Source organism: Tiliqua scincoides, chromosome 1 (genome assembly GCF_035046505.1).
Source record: "Tiliqua scincoides isolate rTilSci1 chromosome 1, rTilSci1.hap2, whole genome shotgun sequence".
NCBI classification, from domain to species: domain Eukaryota; kingdom Metazoa; phylum Chordata; class Lepidosauria; order Squamata; family Scincidae; genus Tiliqua; species Tiliqua scincoides.
In genome coordinates this window covers 140,763,923-140,787,223 of record NC_089821.1, presented here as the reverse complement: position 1 = coordinate 140,787,223, position 23,301 = coordinate 140,763,923, and the positions used below count along the sequence as shown (strand labels likewise).

General features: G+C 44.0%; 1 protein-coding gene and 1 pseudogene across 1 annotated transcript in view; one reads left to right on the top strand and one right to left on the bottom strand.

Moving 5' to 3' along the window:
* The first annotated feature begins 3,930 nt into the window (after window positions 1–3,930).
* The window catches only part of SERTAD2 (SERTA domain containing 2), a 35,268-nt gene continuing 15,897 nt past the window's right edge, over window positions 3,931–23,301 (top strand). Inside the window, exon 1 of the mRNA XM_066639673.1 lies at window positions 3,931–4,161. The gene's annotated coding sequence lies outside the window, so the exon portion shown is untranslated. The remainder of the gene's footprint in view (window positions 4,162–23,301) is intronic.
* LOC136638352 (5S ribosomal RNA) lies at window positions 9,651–9,767 on the bottom strand (annotated as a pseudogene).

Genomic DNA, 23,301 nt, shown 5'->3' with positions numbered 1-23,301 from the left:
TTAAGCTTTTATTGCAACAAGAGAAAGTTTCAGATCATGGTCTAATTTGCACTTCTACAGAATGACTGACTAATGGTTGAAAAGAATTCAAATTTGGATATGAAGAAGTCTTCAAAATGCAAGGCTGTTGCTGAATGGAAGAAGCTTCTGTGTGTTAAGAACAAATATGCTTTTAAATTTGCCATAATCACCTGGAGTACTTTTCAAATAGCCTTGCAGTTCAAGCCTCAGTATGTTTACTCTGAAGTAAACCACCTGGGATTGAATGTGGTTTCCTTCCTATGAAGTGTGCCACAGCCTGAGGCTACAGTTCTATGTACCAATTACTTGAGAGTAAGTCCTACTGAAGTCAGTGGGACTTATCCTAAATAAACATGGTGGGGTTTGGGTTATAAATCACTGTTAGGAAAGTCTTGAAGTCACACTACTGTTGAAATCCTACTATGCACAACTTTCTAGGATGCAAGTCCCCTTCCAAGTGAAACTTACTTCCAACTAACCATGCTTAGGATCATGTTGTTGATCATTTTGAAACTGCCACATTGGTTTATGTTTTGTTCCATAACCGAACGACTTAGAACAAGTTTTAAAACCTTGCAAACTGCCGATTGAATTTTATTTTAAGAAAATTGTCTGTGCTTTCTCTGAAAATGGAATTTAATTGCAAGAAATCAGTTTGATTTATTACAAATCATTACAGAGCATTTGGAGCATAATGCCCAAACCTGTCTTGATACTAATGTCTAATAATCGACTTTATGGTAGGTCTTAAAGCTTTACTGTCTCAACATACCACCGGTTTAGTGAACAATTAAAGGCTAAAATCTGGGACTGTCTTGGAGTTGCAGCCAAAATTTGAAAGCGCATGAAATTACTTTTATTGCACTACTTAAAAAAATAACTTTATAAAACATCACTTAGACTGCAGTCCTGTATGTACTTACGTGGGAGTGAGTCTTAAATTGAACTCAGTGGGACTGGATTTTAAGTAGGCATGCATAGGATTGTGCTGTGTTTGGTAACATGTAATTAATCTTCCTGTAGTCCCTCCCTTTATGGTGTGTTTTGAATTGTGACTTATTGTGCATGCAAATAAATAAGGTTTATGAATCTTTGTCATGGGGGAGCAAACACAATATGTCAGATTTAGTTTATCCAGGTGAGAACAAGCGTTCTCTGGAAGGAAAGAGCGGCAGTCCAGTTTCTCCTTGCTAAGGTCCTTCAACCAGCACTTTTTGCTGGTGACCAATAGCCATCTTGAGTAAAGGGAGTTGGAAGAGGGCAGTTGTTGGGAGCAGAGCTAGGTGTTAAGATTAGCTCCCACAACTGCTGAGCGATTGTGTAAATCTGGTCCCCACATGTTCATTTCTAGAAAGCAATACTAAATGCCACTATTACTTATGGACAGCATTTTTTTAAAAAACCCTCAAATGTTGGGGATACAGAGCGCCCCTCCATCTCTCTGCGCAGGCGACTATTATCTCCACCAGTACTAGACCTTGTGCTTCTACTAATTGGGTTTGAGTCCAGCTCGGTGGCCTCGTGGTGGACAGAGCTCCTTGTTGATAAAGGGGGTAGGGGGCTGGATGCTTCTGGTTTGGATCCACAGCCTTTGCACAAGCCTGTGACGCTCTGGAATCTGCCAAGGAAAAAGAGCTTGCAAAGGCTGGCTGCAGCAGCCAGGCTTGTGCAAAGGAAAACTTGGGGTTGCCTCCAGGGTGGGCGGGTGCTTGCCCGGAGGACAGTGTGCCTGGGCATACTTAAGTCTGGTTGGACTCTCCTTCTCGCCACCAAAAGACAAGCCCGGTGCACGCTACTGCAGTTAGACAGAGCAAGGGAGCAAGTGGTTTTGCCCTGTAGTGGCAGCACCGCAGAGCTGCCCGCTTGCCTGGTGGTGGCTGGTTGTGTGTGTGTGTTTGTGTGTCCTTTCCCTTCCCCCCGCTGCATCCCAGAGTTATGCAACCGCAGGGAGCTTCCAGCTTCGCTCACCTACACTGGGGGAGGAAGGAGGGGAAGGATCGTGGCGCTCTCCTGGGGGCAGTGTCCAGAAAGTCCGGCACAAGTTGAGCGACAAAAGGGCGCCGCCCCTCCCCCCTCTGCACACATGCCCCGGGGGAGGCCCCCTCCCTCCGGCAGCAGCCCAGCCAGCGCTCTCCACCCTCCTCCTCCTCCACCACCACTTGATCGCTGCTCCAGTTTGCAGGAGGACCCCAGCTGTTGTTCCTTCTGCGGGGCTTGCCTGCTGCTGCTCTTTTCAGGACCTCGCAGTCAGTCCTGCTCCACTTTGACTTGTTGACCAGTTTCAAGTTGTTGAATAGCTCGCATGCTTGTCATACTTGTGGTTTGCTCCGCTCAGCAGGCTGCCTGGCTGGCTGACGGACTGGTTGGGGTGTGTATGTGTGTGTGTGTAATGCATGCGCGTGCGTGTGCAACTGGCAACTGCTTTTGGGGCACTGTGTGATCTCTGTCTCTCCCCACCACCACTTCCATGTGCATATGGAGCTACAGTGTGCTAAGTGCAAATGCACGGGGTGCGTGCTTGCATGGTGTTTCCTTGCCTCTCTGGCTTGCTCTCCAAACTCCCCCCACCCCAGCTACAGGGCGCCTTCCTGGGTGCTTGGAAAAGTGGCTGCCACTGCAAGCCTGGCTGCTTGTTTCGTGTGCAGAAGGTTCAAGGTGCGATCGCCCACATCTCCAGTCGAATGTCTCTTATCTCTCCGGAGCAGAATTGGGGGGCAGACTTCATCTGTGCTTTCGACAGCCCCTGTTGGTCAGGCTTAACCTGGGCCACCATGGGTCTCTTTCAGTATAGTTAGGACATGCAACTACTTCCTCATCCCCAAACATCACAGCTTGCTCAGGGCACCATCCTATGCAAGCCTTCTTGGAAGTAAGTCCCATTGTGTTCAATAGGACTTACTCCCAAGTTAATTTGCAGAGTGCACACCATAGTGTGCATCCTATCCACACTTTCCTGGGAATAAGCTGCATACACTATAATGGAACTTGCTTCTGAGTTGACATGCTGAGGATTGGACTCTCAGTAGCTGGCTCCTCCCTTTCAGAGCATAGCGAGTGCATTGGAACATTCCCAGTGAGTGAGGGGCTGGTACTGGGAATCTCTGCTTGACCAGGTTCTGCCCCCCCTGGCTAGTTTCAGCGCCCGACCCTTGGAACAAGCGAACGAATGAACATGTGCCACTGGACATGTGCAGAGTGCAGAATGCCCACCAAGCCGGGATGGAGACGGGGCTTCCTTCCACCCCACAGTCAGGCGCAAGCCTTGTCACTTTTTTTTTTCCAGCCTCCACTACCACCTCTAGTCTGTGGCCATCACTTCGGTGTTGTATCCTGGCTCCGCTTTGGCTGCCTTTACTCCCAAGACTGGGGATGGGGAAGAGGGAGGAAGGGGGAAACAGACGTTGCCTGCGCCTGCTGTCACCCTTTCTCCTCTCTCCCTCTCCCCCGTGTGTGTGTGTGTTGTCTGTAGCAGCAAGCAGCAGATTTGTATTAGCATAGCTGATCTCCTGGGACAAAGGCACATGTAAGTGATAGCTGAGAGCCGGGCTCCGCCTTCCATTGGCTGGCCCAGCAAGGGGGCATGTGTCGCTCGCCTCCTAGGCCTTCTGCGGGAGCTGCGAGGAGGAGGCGGAGGGGGAGCCAAGTGCAGAGCTACGAGCGGCAGTAGCAGCAGGAGGAGGAGGGAGCCAGCAAGCAAGCAAGCCAGAGCCTGGCTGACTAGGGACATAGGCGGAGCCTCCACCGTGAGCCAAAGGGCAAGGAGGTTGCAGGAGCCTCTCCTCGCGTCACTCTCTGCCTGGCAAGTGCTGGAAGCACAGGCTGGTGCTGCTGCTCTTCCAGTGCTTGCCTGCCTCCCTCCCTCCCTCCTCCTCCTCCCCCTCCTCCTCCTCCATTGTATAATGCTTCGTGCTCACCGCAGCCAGAGGAAAGCGGAGGCTTAAAAACTCCCGGAGCTGCATTCACCTCCCCGCCCCCCACCCCACTCCACCTCCTCCATCCCTCCCTCCGTCCATCCCACCCTCAGCCCCCCTGGGCGAGAAGAGCGACATATGGAGCGGGTGGAAGATTAGGGAGCGTGCAAGAGCAGCCGCCGCCAGCAGCAGACCCTGATGCTTTAGTCCTCAGGAGGAACTGCATGTGGTAAGTTCAACTCACTGGGGCTGGGGGCTCCTCTCTGCTGTCCAGCTTTAGCATCCAGAGGGCTGGTGGGTGTGAATGGCTCTGTCAGCAAAGTGTGTCGGGGGGGGGGCGTTGGAGAAGTGTCCTCAAGACAGACCCTGGGGTGGTCGCTTAATAAATCCCCCCCCCATTTTGCTGCTTAGGACCTGAAGGCAGAAAGATCCCGGGGGGGTGTGTGTGTGTGTGTGAAGGAAGCCAGTCTTCCATTGCACGACTTGCTCCCCCTTGTAACCTCTGGAGAACTACCTCTCCCCCCCCCAAGAGAGATGTGCATTGAAAAAAAGGAGGTTGAGTTACTTTTTCTCTTCCCCCCCCCCCCCCCAAAAAAAGGTTTAGTCCCAGTGTGCAAAGAAGGGCCAGAGGGATCTGGTGTTACTTTAAGCAGGTGTGTGCTTGTCTTTCTTGTGTGTCGCTTCTGGCTTTCAGTGTGCGTGTGCACATATTGTGGTGGCTCGTCTTGCTCTGCTCGCGGTTGCGTATGAAGAGTTTTTCTCTCAGTGCCATGTTTACAGTGTGTGCAACTTGCTTTTGCTCTGATAAGTTTCAGTGTGTGCTGGAGACCAAGATGCAGTGGAAACTGCACCCTGTAATTTTGCTTTCTGATCCTGGAGGAGGAAAAGGAAAGGCTTGTGGGGGTTTCAGAACCCTGAAGCATGAATTTGGAGGGTCTGCTTTTCAAAACAAATATGCAAACCCCAGTGAAAGGGAGTACCTGTGCATGAGTCCAGTTGGCTAGGACATGCTAAACAGGTCTAAGGACTAGGGGGTTGAATGTGGTAGACTTGACTGGTGGTAGAACAAACATTCCTCAGCCAAGATGTGTATGTGCATGGTCCACTAAAATACCAGTCCTGCTTGAGTGCCTGAACATGACATTGTGGTGGCCATGGTGGGTATTGTGTCTTAATAGGGAAGTTCCTATTTGTCTTCCTAAAAGTAGCCTTGAGCTGTACAAACACCCTTTAATATGGAATTGGTAAACGTAATAACTTCTGAAAGCAATGCCACCCATGATTTGCTTTGCCTTTTTTGTGCTTTTGAAGTGAATTCTGATTTTAGCAGTAATTGACAACACAGAAACATTGAGTTCTATCATGCTGGATTTAAAAACAACACAACTTTATATTTTTAGTTGCAACTGCATATTGTCATTCATTTCATCTTGGTATCTTTCTGATGGAATGCATGGTTTTCTTTTCTTGATAGTATTGACAACCAGCTTTTGACAGAGAGTCCACATGCAAATTAGCAGGACAAAACATGTGGTTTTCAGACCTGTTTCAGAGGCTGCAGGTCTGCCCAGTATGGCCACTTCACAGAAGGGTGCATTTTTTTACATAGCAGTCAGCATTCAGAATTCTGAATTAAGAGCATCCATTTCACTGTTCTATTAAAACTCAAACTGAATGCTGCTTGTCAACATCAGTGGACAAAGATTCCCCTAGGCTCCTGTGAAGTTTCCACAAATGACCAGAGTAGAGGCCTGGTTCTAGTGCCAAACCCCAACAGCATGCTTCTGCTCAATGAATTGGTGTTGCTTCTGGTTTCTCTGAGACAAGGTGGCAGGGTGTTTTTTTTAAAAAGTCTGCATCATGTCTGTACGTTTTTATCCAGGTGCTGCTGTAAGGGGAAGAGACATGGGGCAGCACCAGACCCTACTTAGGAGGCTAAGAGCTGTGCAGATTTGGAGGTTTCTCACATTGCCAAGATAGTAAAATCGTTAATAAAAATGTGGGTTTTTTTAGGGCTTGATTTTATATACACAGTGATAAAGAAACTAAGATCTGAAGAATGAAGTATTGTTGTTTTCTGAATGAAATAGCTGAAAATTGGTAGCTAGTAAAACCAACTGGGCTCTTTCAAAGGGAACTGATTTAACTTTAAGGGCTATGAATCTCACTTACACTGCATGGGAGATGGAAGGGGGATTAGCAGCTTGCAGTGCCAGACAGGTACATGAGTCTGTATCCTAGGGAACACTTCCATTGTCCAGACAAGACTGTAAAATCTAGCATAACAGCTGCAAGGAGTATTTTCCCATTTGGTGCCTGATCCCTACTTTATTTAGTTCAGTAACAAACTTTCAGGTTGTCTTTTTAAAAGCACTATTTTGCTTACCAAAATGTGCCCTACATGTGTTTAAGTAACACTACACTCTGTTTTACATTGTTTAGTACACTATACTCAGCAGTTTTAAGGCTACTTATTCTGCTTAGAAATGTTTAAAATAGATAGGAAAACTTATTTTCATATAGTGGTACTTAGATTGACTTTTTAAACCCACCTGAGTTTAAGGGTAATTGTTACCTGAGCTGCAGCCTGATGTACATTTATTTGGAACAGGCCCCATTGAATTTTGTTGGCCTTGTTTCTGAGAATGCATGCATGCATCACATCAGGCTACAAAAGTAAAAATGTTTTCCTCTTAATCCTGTTTTTCATAGCATGGTTTTCTCTTGATATGCAGTATTGAAAAGTACATAGCATAAGCCACCCAGAAATTAGATTTACTAAAATCATGTTTTTGAAGGATAACTGTTGAGGTTGATTTGTATACCAAAATCAGTCTGCCCACAAACTTGAGACTGCCAGGACTAAACATTTTGAAGTTTCATCTCCAGTATGTCTTATGTAATAGCCAGTTGAACTACTTTGCTGACAACTACTGTGTGTTCTTCACCTTTGGTATGAGTCACTGGTGTGAAAACAGTACGGATCTTCGGTTTTTTTTAAAAATCTTGTACATTTCAGAAGTAGTCGGGCTGATATATAGCAGACAATATTTTGTTGTTCAGGGTCCTGTTTGTTGGTCTTCTTTTACATAACCGGCATATGAGAGTGCAGTCTATCAGAAGGGAGATTATATTGTTTAAAAAATGTAGGCAATCTTCCGATGACCCATTTATAAGGTCTCTTCAGTGCCCTCTTTGGAAGTACAGTTTCTTTCTAAAAAGATAGCACAAATGGAGACGGCTCCAGTTGCAGCAGCTTCTTGGGGGGGGGGGGAGAAGAAGAAACTGTGCCAGAAACAGCAGGCTCTGATTACAGAGTCCAAAGATCATTTAATGCACTAAAGGAAAAAGAGAGAGAGAGAGAGAGAGAGCAAGGTCCAGTTTAAATGGCTTCAGGCTGGCGGTGGGTCCAGGGCACAAGTGCAGCTGATCCTCCTACTCCTAAAATCAAGCCTTTTTATTTCTAGTTGTTAGACTAATCAGTCAGAAAATAACTTCAGGTTGACACTTCAATAGCAATGCTGGAAGAAACTAGGGGGTGGCGCAGCACCCTATGACGTATTGGTTGGTCATTTCTTCCCTTGTGTGGCCTACCGTCTCTCTTTCAACAGTGCAGGCAACCATGTGGCTTTGTGGAGATCACCACTTCTGGAAAGTGAGCACATGCTGAACATGATGGGTACTGGCGACTTTGTGGGGAACTGATGAAGGGCTTCATGCAGACTTGCCCCCAAAGGAGCTTTTCAGTGTGGTCTTTATGATCCACTTGCCAATTTCAACCCCTGGCTTGGGTGTTAAATAGCTTCAGTTGCTTGTCGTTAACTGTCCCATAAGGTACTCTTCTAGCTGCCTGTTGCTCTTCTATGGTTGGGCATGGACAGTTGCTTTCAGAGATCTTGGAAGTGGATTTGTCAAGAGGTGTAGCTTCCTGTTTGTCCCACTATTGCCTCTAGTCAAACAGGCTTTGTAGGCTTTTGAATACAAAACCTGTTTACCAGAAGTGACAATCCGATGAGATCACAGGTACCTCTTTTAAATTGCCTTCCACCCTGGGAGGAAAATGGGAAGAAACTGTTGTCAGCCTTTAAGGCTGTCGCCCTACTAGGCTTCACACCTCCAGATACAAAGAAACATTGTATTTCTGTAAGAGTTGAGGTAGAGATATGTGGCGAGTTCATTTTTCTTGCCCTAGTGGTACTGATGGATTCCACCTCCATATCAGTCAGACAGGAATCTACCAAGTTCTCTTTTACTGGACCAGTTAAAGAAATGAAGACCCTGTCAGTATCTAGAGGTTGCCCGGCACCCCCTTTGGGAATAGCCAAGTTAAATGGCAGATATATGGGGGAGGAAGGGTTAGGGAACTAACCTTATTGAAGCACTGTTAAAGTTATAGTTGGATTCTTGAATATTGAACAAAAGGGGGAAGCAGCAAGTATAGTAAAGCATGAATTGTGTGATTCCCTTATGCCAGTTTTAATTTGGAATTTCTTCACTAACTTTCATAGAGTTAGTATCCTCATTCTGTCTAAAAGCTTGTGGCTGGGTCACCTGACTGGAGATCAGCATGCCTATTTGATTATTTCAGTGAGTACTGCTGTCCATGTGACAAAGTGATCACCAGATTTTACTGTTGCACAGCCAGATCCATTTTCAGCACATAGTGAGCTAAGGTTTTATTTTCCCCACATGTCTACCCATACAACTTAGTGGCCATTTTACTGTTGACAGAGCAACTCAATAGCCATGTTACTGTTTAAGAATGCAGGCCAGGATTGAGTCTGGTCATGTCACTTGTCCCGTATTGTGTTGCATTGAGGGCACAAAAAGATTGCGCTAAGTCAATCAGTTGTTGAGGACTTTTCTTTGAAGCTCCTCACTGCCCTAAGTGTCAGAGAGCTGGTTTGGGGGACCTGTTGAGAGGAGACATACTGCACTAGCAACTCTTGAGTAGCTGTGAACTTGCTTCAGTGACCTGGTCCTATGAATTGGGGCTTAGGATAGGGAATTTTTGAGCTGCGCTGATAGTTCCAGTTCAACAGCTTAAATTGTAGGGTTATAAGCAGATGTAGTTGTTAAAGATGGGATGGAGTAACTGGGAACCAGTGTGATCCTATTGAACACTGCAGTTAAAAATAGCAAAAATATAATGCAAAGCTGCCTTTACCTTTTCCATTTCCATCACTTGTACTCTGAGCCAACACAAACCTAGACATATACTGATGGACTGCAGAGGATATTCACTCCATGGTTCTAAGTTGTTGCATGACTATCCCTGTGGTTATAAAAGGGACCAAGTCCTTAATGTTGATGTGTGGAAAGAGCTGTGAAAGAGAAGTTACTCAGGTTTGTGGGTGGGTGGGTGGGTGGGTGAGTGCCAGAGCCCCTAACAGCATCCTGGCTTCAGAGTTCAGGCTATATATATATTACTTTGCCTAGTGTGTTACTTGCTTGTGCAATCTGTAGGAACCTATGTTTTGTGTTTGAATGAAATGAGGATGAAATTGTTCCATATCCTATATTTTATCCATACCCTTGATTTTAAGATAAATATCAAGAGAGGAAACTCTTCTGGGCTCACCAGAACAGAAAGCCATGACTATAAATTTCATACATCCTAACTAATTTAGAGTGGGGTTATGGGACATCAAAGCTATCAAGAAGTTTGGGGAAACATTGGTTGGTTGGCAACCTTCAGTCTGGAAAGACTATGGTATAAGCCTACAGCACCCGGTATTCCCAGGCTGTCTCCCATCCAAGTACTAACCAGGCCTGACCCTGCTTAGCTTCCGAGATCAGATGAGATCGGGCATTTGCAGGGTAACAGTTACTGTCATAAGTTATGGCATTTTAAATTTAAAATTTGAAGAAATGCTTGGAGGTCATTAAGAGATAACAAAGGTGAAGTCAGGAGGTATTCAGATGAGGAAAGTTGTACTAGATACAATTACTTTGAACAAAATTAACAAAGGTTTTTAAAAAAAACACAAAAAACACCACTTTCATTTTTGAAACAATTGACTAAATGCTATAGAAAGCTATCACTTTGTTGTACCACTTGTCATAATTAAGCTTTTCATTAATATTTGCAAGGCTCTATCTGAATGTGCAAGGTAGTTATGAAGGAAAGTTCCAGTAAGCTTTAAAAAACAACCATTCATTTGTTACTTTTCTGTAGCACTATTACCTTTCCGCTTTTACTCCATAAAATGAGCTAGAATATAAGAAGAAACACCCATGATGGGAGGAATATGTTAAGGTGGGAGTTGGAAAGAAGGCCTGTTTAAAGCATGCTATGCAGCCAGTAAGTCAGCAGGTCTGACTAGTTTTTAAATGCTTCAGGGCAGGTTTGCCTTAATAAAATGTAGGTAGCTGCAAAATGAAGTTCTTAAATCCAAATTCATTGATATATTGCCACCTTAATGTCTAATTGTAAAAGTGATGTGTGCGTCTCATTTTTGCTCAAGATAAATTTCTCTCCCTTAGATTCAAAAAACCCCCACATAAAATAGAATGCTTTGTTTGTTCCTTGAATGGTGGAAACATTTTAAACTTAATGCCCAAAGAAGCATGAAAGTTGAAAAATGAAATACACCGCTTGGCCTTGTTGGTTAGTTGAGCATTGTAAAACATACTACATGGGTCTCTTGCTGGAAGTATTTCTTTGTAGTGCACTGATGTGTTGAACTTCTGTCACTTTGTCTGCTAGAAAAGTGACTTCTTGTTTTTTATATTGGTCAGAAAGCTGCTTTAGTGTCTCGCTTCCCCAGGAGGGCAATACTTTTTCTTCATCCATGAGTGAAAAACACACTCTGCCCTCCATATGTTTGAGAAGCAGATACTTCTGGTAGCGTTACTTCTTCAGATCAGAGTAGCTGTTCCACAGAATTCTTCATGCAGAATATATTCCTTGCTCCAAGTATGACTGTAACATGATATCCATGATGCACACTTGGTATAGAGTATTCTAGTTTCTCCTCCTCCCTCACTATGCAGTAAAACTAAGAGTTGATTCACATGCTAAGAACAAGCAGGGAAATGAGGGGGGGGGGAAAACCTGTCACTGTGTTTTTCCTCTCTGTTACTTAGAATTTGATGGTGAGATTTGCATATATATCTTAATGAAGAATGTGTTGTTCTTCTGATGACCACTAGTGTAGAATTTGTTACAGATGTATTTATGCCATTAAAGGTTTACAACTACTACTACCACTAGAAAAGTGTCTTGTTCAGCGTTCATTCTCCTACTATCCATCTTGGGGAAAAAGTAAAATAATTTTTTCCCAATTACACTTTTCTCAGAAAACACTGTCCTTTCAATCAGGTATTGAAAAAGAGAGCACTGCTTCTGGCAAGCAAGTTCTCAAGTGTTAAATTCATTGTGAACACTATTTAAAATGGGTTGCACAATAGGAGAGTTGGATTAAACAGTAAATGTTCTTTTCTCACCAGCCTCCCAACAGCCTTCAAAGAGTGAAGCTAATTTTGACACATGAAACTTCGAGGGGACAATTTGCCCACAGATCTCTTTTGAATCTGTGGAAGGGTTGAATGTTAAACCTAGATCTTTTAGGTCCAAGTTCAGCAGTTTCTTGCATGCTGCAACTATAACAAAGTTCTAGTCCCCCCCCCCGCCCCCACAGTGTTTTCCTTGGCTCTTCCATTTCTCTTTGTTTAGAGCCTGTGCCTCTTCTACCCACCTGTCCTTCACATCCCTTCTTTTCTCTCTCTCTCTCTCTCTCTCAGCTTTGCTGCCTGCTGTGTCCTCTTTCTTCTTGGTTTTGCAGGTGACGGTAACTTTGTAGTCCATAGATTTATTTTTTTGTGGTGGGAGCAGTGAGAACCCCATACTCTTATTGCATAGCCTAATATGATGTTGAAGAATCAAAGCCATCAGGGTGGATGGAATGTTCACTGGTGGTCTTTTTTTGAGGCAAATGCTAGAGAAGACCCCAGGAGACAATACAGTTAAGAGGAAGGGAACCTAGAAGCTGGATGGACAGAGGGAGGGGCACTAGAGCGAGATATGGAAACCAGAGTGAAAAAGACAGTGATCTGAGGAAACAGAGAAGACCAAGGAGTCAGTAAGGGGTGCAGGTATAGATCAGGGGTGCCCAAACCCTGGCCCGGGGGCCACTTGTGGCCCTCGGGGACTCCCAATCCAACCCGTGGGGAGCCCCCAGTCTCCGGTGAGCTTCTGGCCCTCCGGAGACTTGCTGGAGCCCATGCCGGTCTGACTCAACTGCTCTCAGTGTGAAGGTAACTGTTCAACCTCTTGCATGAGCTGTGGGACGAGGGCTCCCTCCACTGCTTGCTGTTTCACGTGTGTGATGCAGCAGTGGCAGTGAAGGAAAGGCTGGCCTTGCTTTGTGCAAGGCCTTGAGGTATTGCAAGACCTTCATTCATTCACATAAGTTCCATCTCTAATATATTCATTTATGTAAATTTATTCAAATTTGAAATGTGAATTATTTTTTTCCCCATCTCCTGACACAGTGTCAGAGAGATGATGTGGCCCTCCTGCCAAAAAGTTTGGACACCCCTGGTATGGGTAAAACTCCCTCTTAAAGTGAGTTAGTTGGCAGGTAAGGGAATAGAGGAAGAAAAATAAGGATGAGCAGCAAAGGGTGCTGGTGAAGGAAGCAGGTCCAATTAGACCTTGGGAAGAATATGAGAGACCTAAGGAGGCAGTGTTTGTTAGAAGGCATGGAGTTGAAAAAAGAAGGACCAAGGAAAAGGTGCAGCTAGAAATCAACTTCATGCAAAGCTAGGATTGCTGCCATTTTTCTGGCAGGGCTTCTTTTGGCTTTAAAAAGTTGTCCATTCTTTCCTCTTACTTAGCATTTAAAGGCATTGAAGCCCTGCCCCCCCCCCCAAAACGACAGCAACTCTATACAGAGCTGAAGAACATAGGAGTTGCAGGCTATAGACTGACAAGTAGGATTGCCATGTCCTGTCCTCTAAGACAATCCTATGGAACTTTACTCATTGCTTTATCTCCTTGTTAGGAAAAAGCTTCACCTGTTTAACAGCAGCCTGGCACTAAGCAATTATAGGAGCAGGGACACAAAAAAGCTTTGGCAGCCCAAAAGCCTGAGCCAGAGAGCCAAAATGACATACGGTTACCATAGCCGAGGCTTAAGGGAAACGTCCCCCAGATGTAGATTCTCTAACTGTGGGATGGGACCCACTAAATGGGTTGCAAGTCAATTTCAGGTGGGTCCCCATTCATTTTAATATTTTAGTTTTAATATATTAGACTTGATGCTACCATGGTATGTGACTGCATTTGGGGAAATGTTACAGATCTGTACTTTTAACAGGCTACTACAGTGGTTCTCAAACAGGGGTGTTGTGACACCCCAGCCTGAGAGCACTGGGCCCTGCCCCCTTAAGGGGCGGGGAGGGGGGGAAGGCAGAGATGCTATGTCCAGCATCACACCTCTGATCAGTGCGCAGGGGGCATGCTGCCAGTTACCATTGCCTGCTGCAGCCTTCTGGGGGTTGGGGAGTCCGGCGCCAGCCTCAGCACAGCTCGCCGTGCAGCGCAGAGCCCTCCAGAAGGCAATTGCGACCACTCCTAATTTTGTGATTGAAAAACAGGAAGTGGTCGTGATTACCTTCTGGAGGGCTCTGCGCTGCGGGGGCAACCCTGCTGAGGCTAGCTCCAGGCTTCCCCCGACGCCCGGGAGGCTGCTGCAGGTGGCAGTGAGTGGCAGCATGCCCCTGTGCTCCGATCAGAGGCACGATGTTAGGCATTGCGTCTCTGCCTTCCCCCCCCCCCCCGCTGCCTGCAGCAAACACTTAGTGGCTTTCAAACTCTCCCAGAGAGTTTGAGAATCACTGGGCTACTAGGTATATGTTTTTTATCAGTGATAGTAAATGGGACTTATTCTTGGGTAAGTGTGGCTAGGATTGCAACCTAGGTTTGTTAAAAAAAATTCCTGCTTGATGAAGTCACTTCTGGTCATGACATCACTTCTGGTGGGTCCCAATAGATTCTGATTCTAAAAAGTGAGTCCTGGTGCTAAAAGTTTGAGAACCACTGCTCTGACCTATTTTATAACTGGGATGCTTGTCACCGGGTGAAACTCGCCCTTCTTTGTCATTCTTATGACAGAATGCTTTCTCTGAAAGCTTTCCAGAAGCTTTCTCTGTGTCCTTGGTGTAAAGACACAATGAAGAAAGGCATGCCTCCTGGGTAAAGAGGTGGGGAGAGCAATGGAGATTGCTCCAAGGCACACATTGGTTTGAACTAACTAGCTAAGAATCAATTATATGTGAATGCCCCTGTCTCTGTAAAGTTTTTGCAAATATCAGGTATGGGAATTAGCCCTTGCATTGTTTTTCCAATGAAAGATGCACCCTCCCCCACCAGAAGGTACTGTTTGTCCCATTAGCAAAAATATACAGGCATACAGTGTACCTTTTTGTTTTTAGCAATAGGGCAAGAAGTAATGGGGGAGCACTTTCAACAGTGAAATAGCAAAATAAGAATGGATTCACTCCTCCCCCCCACCACTGTCATGCAATAACATTGAGTCAGAAGAGCATTCCTATGCATAGTTTGATCCCTAATCTTCTATGGAGGACAGAAGGCAGGCAGGGTAAATGCTGGGCCAGGTTGGACTTGGATTATTTATACCAGTTCCCCTTTGTGGGGTGTGAAAATAGCTCTGTCCTCTGAGAGGCGTGGTATTGTGGTGGCAAAGTGAAGAAGAACCTCAGCACAAACAAGTTCTAACATACCCAGCCTCACTGAGGAAAAATGTGTTAAGTTGGGGGCATTTGTGAATACGAATCGGGGAAAGTGTGAAGCTTCTCTTTTCAGTGCACTGATTCTTTCCTATAAGTGCCTTCAGCCTCCCTCCCCCTTGGGAACACCACTGTACTTGCCCAGTCAAGCAGTTTTCATTTAAATCTTTGCTTAGTACTTCAGGTGGCAGTATGGAGCAGATTAGAAGGCAGATTCCAGCAGAGAACCAACATTGTAAACATTCTTAAAGCTCAGAATGCAGAGCACCCTAGCTCAGTGTTTCTCAGATTGTGGGTTGGGACCCACTAGGTGGGTCGTGAGCCAATTTCAGGTGGGTCCCCATTCATTTCAATATTTTTAATATATTAGACTTGATGCTACCATGTTATGTGACTGCATTTGGGGAAATGTTACAGTTCTGTACTTTTAACAAGCTACTGTGCATATTCTTTTAACGATAGTAAATGGGACTTAGTTGTGGGTAGGTTTGCAGCTTAGGATTGCTAAAATTTTCCTGCTTGATGATGTCACTTCTGGTCATGACATCACTTCCGGTGGGTCCTGGCAGATTCTCATTCTAAAAAGTGAGCCCTGGTGCTAAATGTATGAGAACCACTGCTCTAGCTTAAAGCACACTGCTTATCGTAGAGGCCAACGTGCCTTAACATCCGAGTACACATCAGCTAGAATCTGCTTGTAAGGCTGAATTGTCACAGCTCAGCTTTAGCCAAAGTTCTCTGCACAAACTTTCAGTATTCTGCTCAGACAAACTTGAGAGATGTCTACGCTAATCCCTGTACAATAGGTAACTACCTTAGAGACCTCCCTTGGTGCTGCTGAGGGAGCTTTGTAAGGCAGGGGTTTTACAGATTTCTGTAGACATCAGAAAATGTCTGTGACTTCCAAAATTCATGGACTTGAGGTCTGTTAAACTGAAGATTCTCTGTAGTCTCTTACCAAAATGTGAATGAGCTTGAGTATTGAGCCCATGGTAGGTAGTGGTTGAGGCCCACACTAGAGTGGATGTTGGATATCTGGTATTGGATTTTCTTTCTTTTCTTACTTTCAACAGCTGCAGGTCCCCAGTGCATTGGTATCATGGTGCTGGGGGAGAGGTGAGTTTACCATTTTCCTGTTGGAAGTCCTCTCAGTACTGTTTGCCCATATGTCCCTGTATGTATCTTTAATAGGGGACATAACAGCTTGTGCATGGAAGAGTGAGAACATTTTTTGCAGCAGACTACCACCTCAACTCTGAAATCCCAGTCAGGCCCATGGATGCTTTTCAAATAAATTAAAAGAGGCAGGTGATTTAATCACAGGGCCCCAACATCTTGTCTGGTTTTGTCTTAGAGGCTGCCAGAGCTTTGGCTCCTGAGTCCCTTCACATCTTGTTGCAGTCATGATGTCAGCCAAGTGGCTGTAGGCTTTTCTCCCACCCCCATCTTTCAACCTTTGTTCCACTCCCTCCCCGAGCTGCAATGTAAGGATAATCGCATTGACCTATCTTGTAGGTGGGTTGTAAGGAGTGTAGAAAGATAATGTACGCATGCAAAACATTTTGAAAGCACTGCATAGATGATGTTGATTCAGAGAACTGTTTTTAATGTTGCGTTCATCAAATAATGCTGTTGGACAAACTGTGGCTGGAAGCAAGAAGTGTTGAAAACCACTTTTATAAAGTGACTAGGACAAATTCGGGGAAAAAAATTCCGTGGAAATTCTTCCTTTATTATATTCTGTTCACTGGACTTGGTGGTTGTTGGCAGTAGCAAGAAACTAGATAGTGATGAAATTCAGCAGAGAAATCCAATCAGTTTGTAACTGTTATCATTTTGCTTCAACATGATGGGGGAGGAATCCTGTTGCCTTTAAGGCATGTTGGTTAATTGGTGCCCCAATCCCTACTATGTGAATCCCATACATTTTCACTGAACCTTTTTTCTTGCAAATAATTGGTTTATGATTGTAGCCTTGGTCAAACTACTGTTTTCCAAACTATAATGGCTGCTAGAGTAGAGCTTTCAGCTTGCAATCAATGTTGTTGCCTTCCCCCAGTGTATTTTATTAAGGGTCTACAGCGTGAGGGGAAAAACAAGGTATCTTTAGGGAAAAGATCTTACAGCAAAGTTGAAAATAAGTTCTACAGCCAAGTAATTATAAATGCGGGGGAGGGGGAATCACCCATTATAACGCAAAGGGATGTTGGGGGAAGGGTTATAGCCTGCTACTGTACATTTAAGACTGCGGCCATTAAACTTCATGTAAAGCAGTTATCTGCAGGAGAGACTAGAGCTTAAAGATTCGGAGTCTTTATAAAGACGTGATTACATCAACCAGACAGTAATGTGTATGTGTCTCAACTAGCTGCAAATATTCAGATTCAGCTAATAATTCACCGCTTAGTAAGAAAATTGCAACGAAAAAAAGAGAACTCAGATATCTTCCAACATCTTGTGTATGCAGCATCATAACTTGAATATAATTTTAAAAGAGAAAGAACATAGATTGGTTTTTGTATTTTGCATGTGCAGCCCGCCTTTCAAGTTTTCCAAGTTACCTTGCGTTTAATTTGGGATCAAACTGCTTCTTCCTGCTAAGTCTCTTTCTTAATTAAAAAGAGTGCTTTGTGACCATTTCACTTTTTTTTCCGCTCTGCACCATTAAGCTGTCTTGATTTAAATGACCACTCTTATTTTCTACCTGTAGGGTCAATAATGATCAGTTGTCCAGCCTCTGGGCAAGAAGTTCTTTAGTAAAACTAAAGTTTAGTTCTTTTTACCCACTTTTAAAAACAAAACTGCTTGATTTGGATCCTCTAAGCCTCATAGGGGCCAAATTCTAGAAGTGAAAGTCTTGGCAATGAGGAGGGGTGTGTGTGTGTGTGTGTGTGTGAGAGAGAGAGAGAGAGAGAGAGAGAGATGTGTTTCTTTATTCAGAAGAATTCCCTACACAAGAACGTTCAACTTATGAATAGAGTTGGCCATGTCCATAGATGGCACTCGTACCCCTTCCCAGTCATATTCCAGCCACCCCAGCAAGTTTCAGGGTAAGAACACACAATATAGAGTAACGTACGTGTATTGTAAATGCATTTTTTGTTTCATGTTTCACAACATGTTTGCTACTGATGATAGTGACATTGGACTTAGTCTGACCCCTGGAACCTAACCTGTTGTTAAGTAGGGGAACTTCCATACCTCAGTCACCACTCCAACACTTGGTTAGAAAAATGGCTTTGCACATTCCAGCCCTATTTGTGCGTGCACATTCAGTGATAAGCAAGACAAAAAAATGGGATCTAAGATTATGATTTAATTTTTCCTGCTGTTTTTCTGCCACCAGGTGTAGCAGTGGTCAAGAGGCCAGGCTAGATGCTTGTTGGTGCAACTATGTGCTGAGCGCTTTCAGAACAAAGTTCAGCTTTTTCTCTTTTTCTGTCATAATAGCGTTTCTGTGACTATTGTATTCAAATCACAGTTTCAAGACTGGGTTTGCTTGTCCATGTAGAGCATATTTAAAGATGCATTCTAACTACAGGTTTGATGTAAAAGCAGTTCTTAACCCTTGTTGGGTTTTTTTAGTGCAAATTAGTTGTTTTATGTGCAAGACCTTGATGCTTTCAGTGGGGAAAACATTTAAGGTCTTGGCTGCTCAATAGTTGCTTGCTCTTGATCTTGGCCTTAGAATTCATGATGCTTTCTCTTTCAGCCTGCAGTGCCAACAGTCTTCTCATTCTCCTAGTGCAGTTCTTAATAGTTTAAAATGCAAAGGGAGATAGGTTTGATTACACATATCTGTGCCACAGAAGTTAAGGTGATTCTTTAACAATAGAAATACTCTTAATGATGGTTGTTGGGTCCTGGAGTGCGAAACACCTGGTCATCTTTCAGAGGATTAGTTAATGAGACAGTAATGTAGTCTAATGATATATTTAGTAGAGTGCTTCTTTATTTGACATAGTTGTGTCTGTTAAATGCAGTTTGTCAAAACCATTAAACCAGCTCTTTTCCTTTGGGGGTGAGGGAGGGTGACCCCTTAACAAACTGAGGGACCAGAAACCATTTCTGATTTAAATAAAGTAGAAGCATCTGCTTCCTTCGAAATGTAGCTACACGAGTTGCAGGCTGGTTCATTCTGTAGCTTTTCCTGTTTTGTAGCACAATATAAACTTATGGGAGAGGGGGTTGGGAGAGAGAGTGAATGTGGAAGCAGTGGCATTACTTATGCTGAAGCTTCAGTAGACTGGTTTTAAACTCTGGAGAAAGTTGTGTTCATCCATGTCCCTCCCCCCTCCTCTTACTGTGCAGTGTCTGATCATTAATAACCAGCAAGCGCTCATTTTGCCCTCTGGGCCTCAAATAGTACAGTATGCAACAAGGGAGTGCAGGCAAGGCACGAGGATGGAAACAGTAGTATCAGATTACAGTTTCAAAATATCGCTGGAGCACGTTAGCTGGCTTACACTATTGACTTGCCATATAATTGCACTGTTTATTTGCCAGTAAAGGCTTCCCCTTTCTTCCCAATTAACATGGATGTTACCACTCACACCTTTGTACTCCAGGATTGGCTTTTCATAGGAATTGCCTTGAAGTGTGAGCATTCTAGTTGTCTTGGCTTTTTTCCGTCACTCAACCTTGTATATGGGAGTGTTAAATTGAAATTGCACTTCTCTTAGGATTTTAAAATTGGGAGCATGATCCAAGGCATTCTTGTGGGTGCCTCATCTTCCACTAGGATCGCTTCCAAACCTGTGTCACGTGGATATAGAGACCCTTGAAGAGTAGTTTTAGATGAATTATTAATGTATATACTGTGTGTCAATGTTCTGACTTCCCAAAATTCACTGTTCAGTTTCAAGCAAGTGAGACCTGTTTAGGACACAGGACCAGAATTTTGTTTTCCCAGGAGCTTTGCGCATTCCTAGTTTTTGCATCAGTAAAGAGCTGTGGATGTTCTCCAGCTCTGCTAAATCCTGCACTTAACAGCCAGGCTCTCAAAAGACTTCTGAAAGCAACTTGCCTACATTGGATTGGTGCCAGCATAAAACATTCTTGAGGGATCAGAAGTTTGCTCTATGCATTTGTGTGCATTCTAGCTTCAGTTTGATCGACCTCTTTCTGACTCCACCTATGATTCACATTGAAGGAAAAAGGGGCTGACTAGATTTGTGTTAAAATGTAAAACAGCAGATCTGGGCAATGGGTGGTTTTTGGCAGTTCTGAAATCTTTGCAGTGAAGACCAATGAACACTAAACAAGACTTTGTTCTCTGGCTGCTTGGTTGTGTTTCAGAACTGAAAAGGAACCAATTTTAATTTAATTCAAAATAATGAATTCCTAATAAGTAGTAGTTTCCTTGCTGAGAACAGGGAAAGTTGCCGTTTTTGAAAGTGTGGGGGACATATCTGGAGATGGGAAAAACTTAGTACTGTACTCACCTTGTACAGGACTAACCACTTGAGCTTGCTTTTTTTTTTTTAATGCCCAACTTGTACATGTAATACTCCATTATGGAGGCCCAATGATGTAAACTGCAAGCAACTCCTGTAGTACTAGAATTGATATTCCCAGGTGTGTATACATGTAAAAATGCAGTTCATACAGGTTGTTATCCACTAGGGTTCCATTCCAGAACCCCTAGTGGATTAAAAAAATCTGTGGATATAAAAACAGTGGAAAAATATATTTAAAGACCCACTTCCAGTTTTCTTGCCCCCTCCATTACTCCTAATGGAATAAGATCTTGCCTTAACATTCGCAGGAGCTTTGTTCTGGGACTCCCTGCTTGATACCATAAAATGATACCATAAAATATTCTTACTGTTGTAGAGAGACAGTCAGCAGTTAGAAATGCAAAGGACCATTGCCTGGCTCTGCTGAAGAATGGTGTGATTGTTTGCATGACTGTCTCTTTACTACAACAGTTTTTTAAACTAAAGGGATGATTCCCCCCCCCTCTTCTCCAGGGATCAACATGTTCCTTCTCATTTGCAATGGCCATTCATGTCTAGTCAAATCCGTGTATAAAAAATCCGTGTATAACAAGGTTGGACCTGTACTTGGTGTTTGCTTGCAGAAAAAACACTAATGTAACACTCTTCTGCACACAGTAAGCACAAGCCTTTGCTGGCAGATGAGATTCAGGGCTCTTTATGTAATTGGTTGTCCTGAGATAACGACCCATGATTTAAATCCCCACAATTATTTACAAAAGTTGATAGCTTAATACTTCATGTGACTTTCTGGGTGTACACTAGAGCATTGCTGTTATCCTATATAAATCCATGAAGTGTGAACTACATGTACACCTGCAGAGCTGTTCCTAGGGTAGAGTGAATTAGGGCAACCTTCCCATGCACTGCACTTTGGGAAGCCCCCACCTGGAGTGGCAGTAGCCCTATGCCAACTTTTATAGCACCGTTAATATGATGGCAGCAATGATGGTGGAAATGTTGGTAGGGTGCTGCTGCAATCTACTAGGGAGTGATTGTACCCCCTCTCACAACTGCGTCCTCCTTCCCCCTTCACAGTCTAGCTCCCTGCTAAAACCAGGCTGGGTGAAAGAACAGAAGAAGCATCTTCCACTTCTAGTATCTCTCATGCCTACCTATTTGGAGCAGTGAAGGAAGAGGAGGCAGAAAAGGTGGGGTGCCAGGGTAAATAAGAGGAGGAAATAGGTAGCTATGGTAAAGGGAGGTTTAAAAGGGAGGCTGATTTATTTTTTTAAAATGTAAAGGGGGAGCACGTACAGTCTGGTTTGTCCAAGGCCATGCATCCCCCTTTGGATGGCCCTGAAAGCATGTATAGATTTGGGAACCCTGCATGGATCAGTATTCTGGGAAACATGTTTGCATGTTGGGGGAGGGTCCACACTTTGCATACACACAGCAAGTGTGTTTTCTGAATGTCTAGCAGTGCCCTCTGAATGTGAAGGGAATTGGAAAAAGTGAGCCAACTGTCCCCAGCAAGATCATGCATTCGTGACTCATCTGTCTGTCATCCCAGGAGAAGAAGCCATGTGCCCCAAGATAGGCAAAAAGGGATTGAGACTGCCTGCAGTTTCTTGCTAATGTAGACAGGGGTTGTTTCGCAGGGTAGCACCTTTATGATAAAACTTTAACACTTAATCATGGAAAACAAGCCCTTGGGTAGAATTGACATGCCTGTTAAAACTACAGATTTAATGCCAGCACTACTCCAAGATAGGAAGTTTAGATTTTCCAATTCATTATTTAATATTGAATAGTGAAGCAGGGAGAAGTTCTGTAAATAGTTACTATCTGTTGCAATTACTGGAGGAAGCAGTGATAAATTATCACTGAAAATAGCTCCTGGGTAGACATAACTACTCCCTTTTCAGTGGTTGGAATGGTTTCTGTTTTAATTCAGGAAGCTTATACTGTACTTGAATGAATGTTTCATTTCAGGAGAATCTGTGCACTGCTCAAGAATCTACAGGTTGGATGATCTGTAGCTCTGACTATCTGTAGCTCTGAAAGTGCATTTTCACTTATGGTCTTTGCAAAAAGTGTGGACTAAAGAAAGACAAGATGTCTTAGAGAAGATATCTAAGACCCAGGGTAGAAATGAAGAAGCAAAACCAGTTGGAAATGTGTTCTTTTGGGGGGGGGAGCAAATTGTTTGGAAAAAGCATTGTAAAGGAAGTCTGCATGTAGCCATTTAGTACAAATGCAGTGCGTTGTACTCATGTAAGCGAGATGGTTTTGCATCTGGTTGGGAATCTGTGTAAATGCACAATAGCAGTGAAGTAATGGTGGGGGGTTCGTGAAATTTCTAGCGCAGAACACCTTTTGTGCAAAGCCTAAGTCAGTTGCAACACATCAAGTTTCCTAGTGTACAACCATGTGCTGCATCCCATACCAGTGGGATGCTTCCGTGCCAAGATTTATAGACTCCTTTTGTACTAGCAACTGAAATGTAGGAGGAAGCGCAAGGAGAGAGTATTTTTTTGTCAGTGTAATCAACTTAGTGTGTGAGTTCTAAAAAAAATCAGGGCCTGAGCTTTGGTGAACACAAGAAACAGAGGCAAGGGTTTATGTTAACTTTCTCAGGCTCAGCAGTGCTGCTATTTCTTTCCAGACACTTAAAAGCAATGTGTGAAAGGGATGTCCTACTGCCACTTGTTTAGACAAAGTCAGTCTTCCTATTCCAACTCACCAACCCTCCCTCTATCACCTGGCCAGCTGGCAGTCATAGGGCAGAATAACTGGGCTTTCTCCCTGCTCCGTAAATCTAGCAAGCCATTCCCCCGAAGAATTCCCCCTTTATCCATTTGTGGCATGTGTGTTTGCACCCTTCAAATCAGAGATGTTTGGAGAAAGGGAATCCAAGAGAAAAGGGGGGAAATCATTATTCTGCCTTCTAGGTGTTAGAACAATCCCTAAGCTGTTAACTAGCCTCCGAGCAAAAAAGTGGCCAAAACACTTCTATTGAATCAAGTAGTGTGAGTTATGAGATGCGGTTGAATAAAATATTATTTCTGAAGCACTTTAAACATGAGGTGATGGTATTTTAGTATTAGGTATGAAACAGCAAGTGCGATTGCTTTATTGATCCAAGTCGTCTAAATCTCAGTCATCCTGAGCAC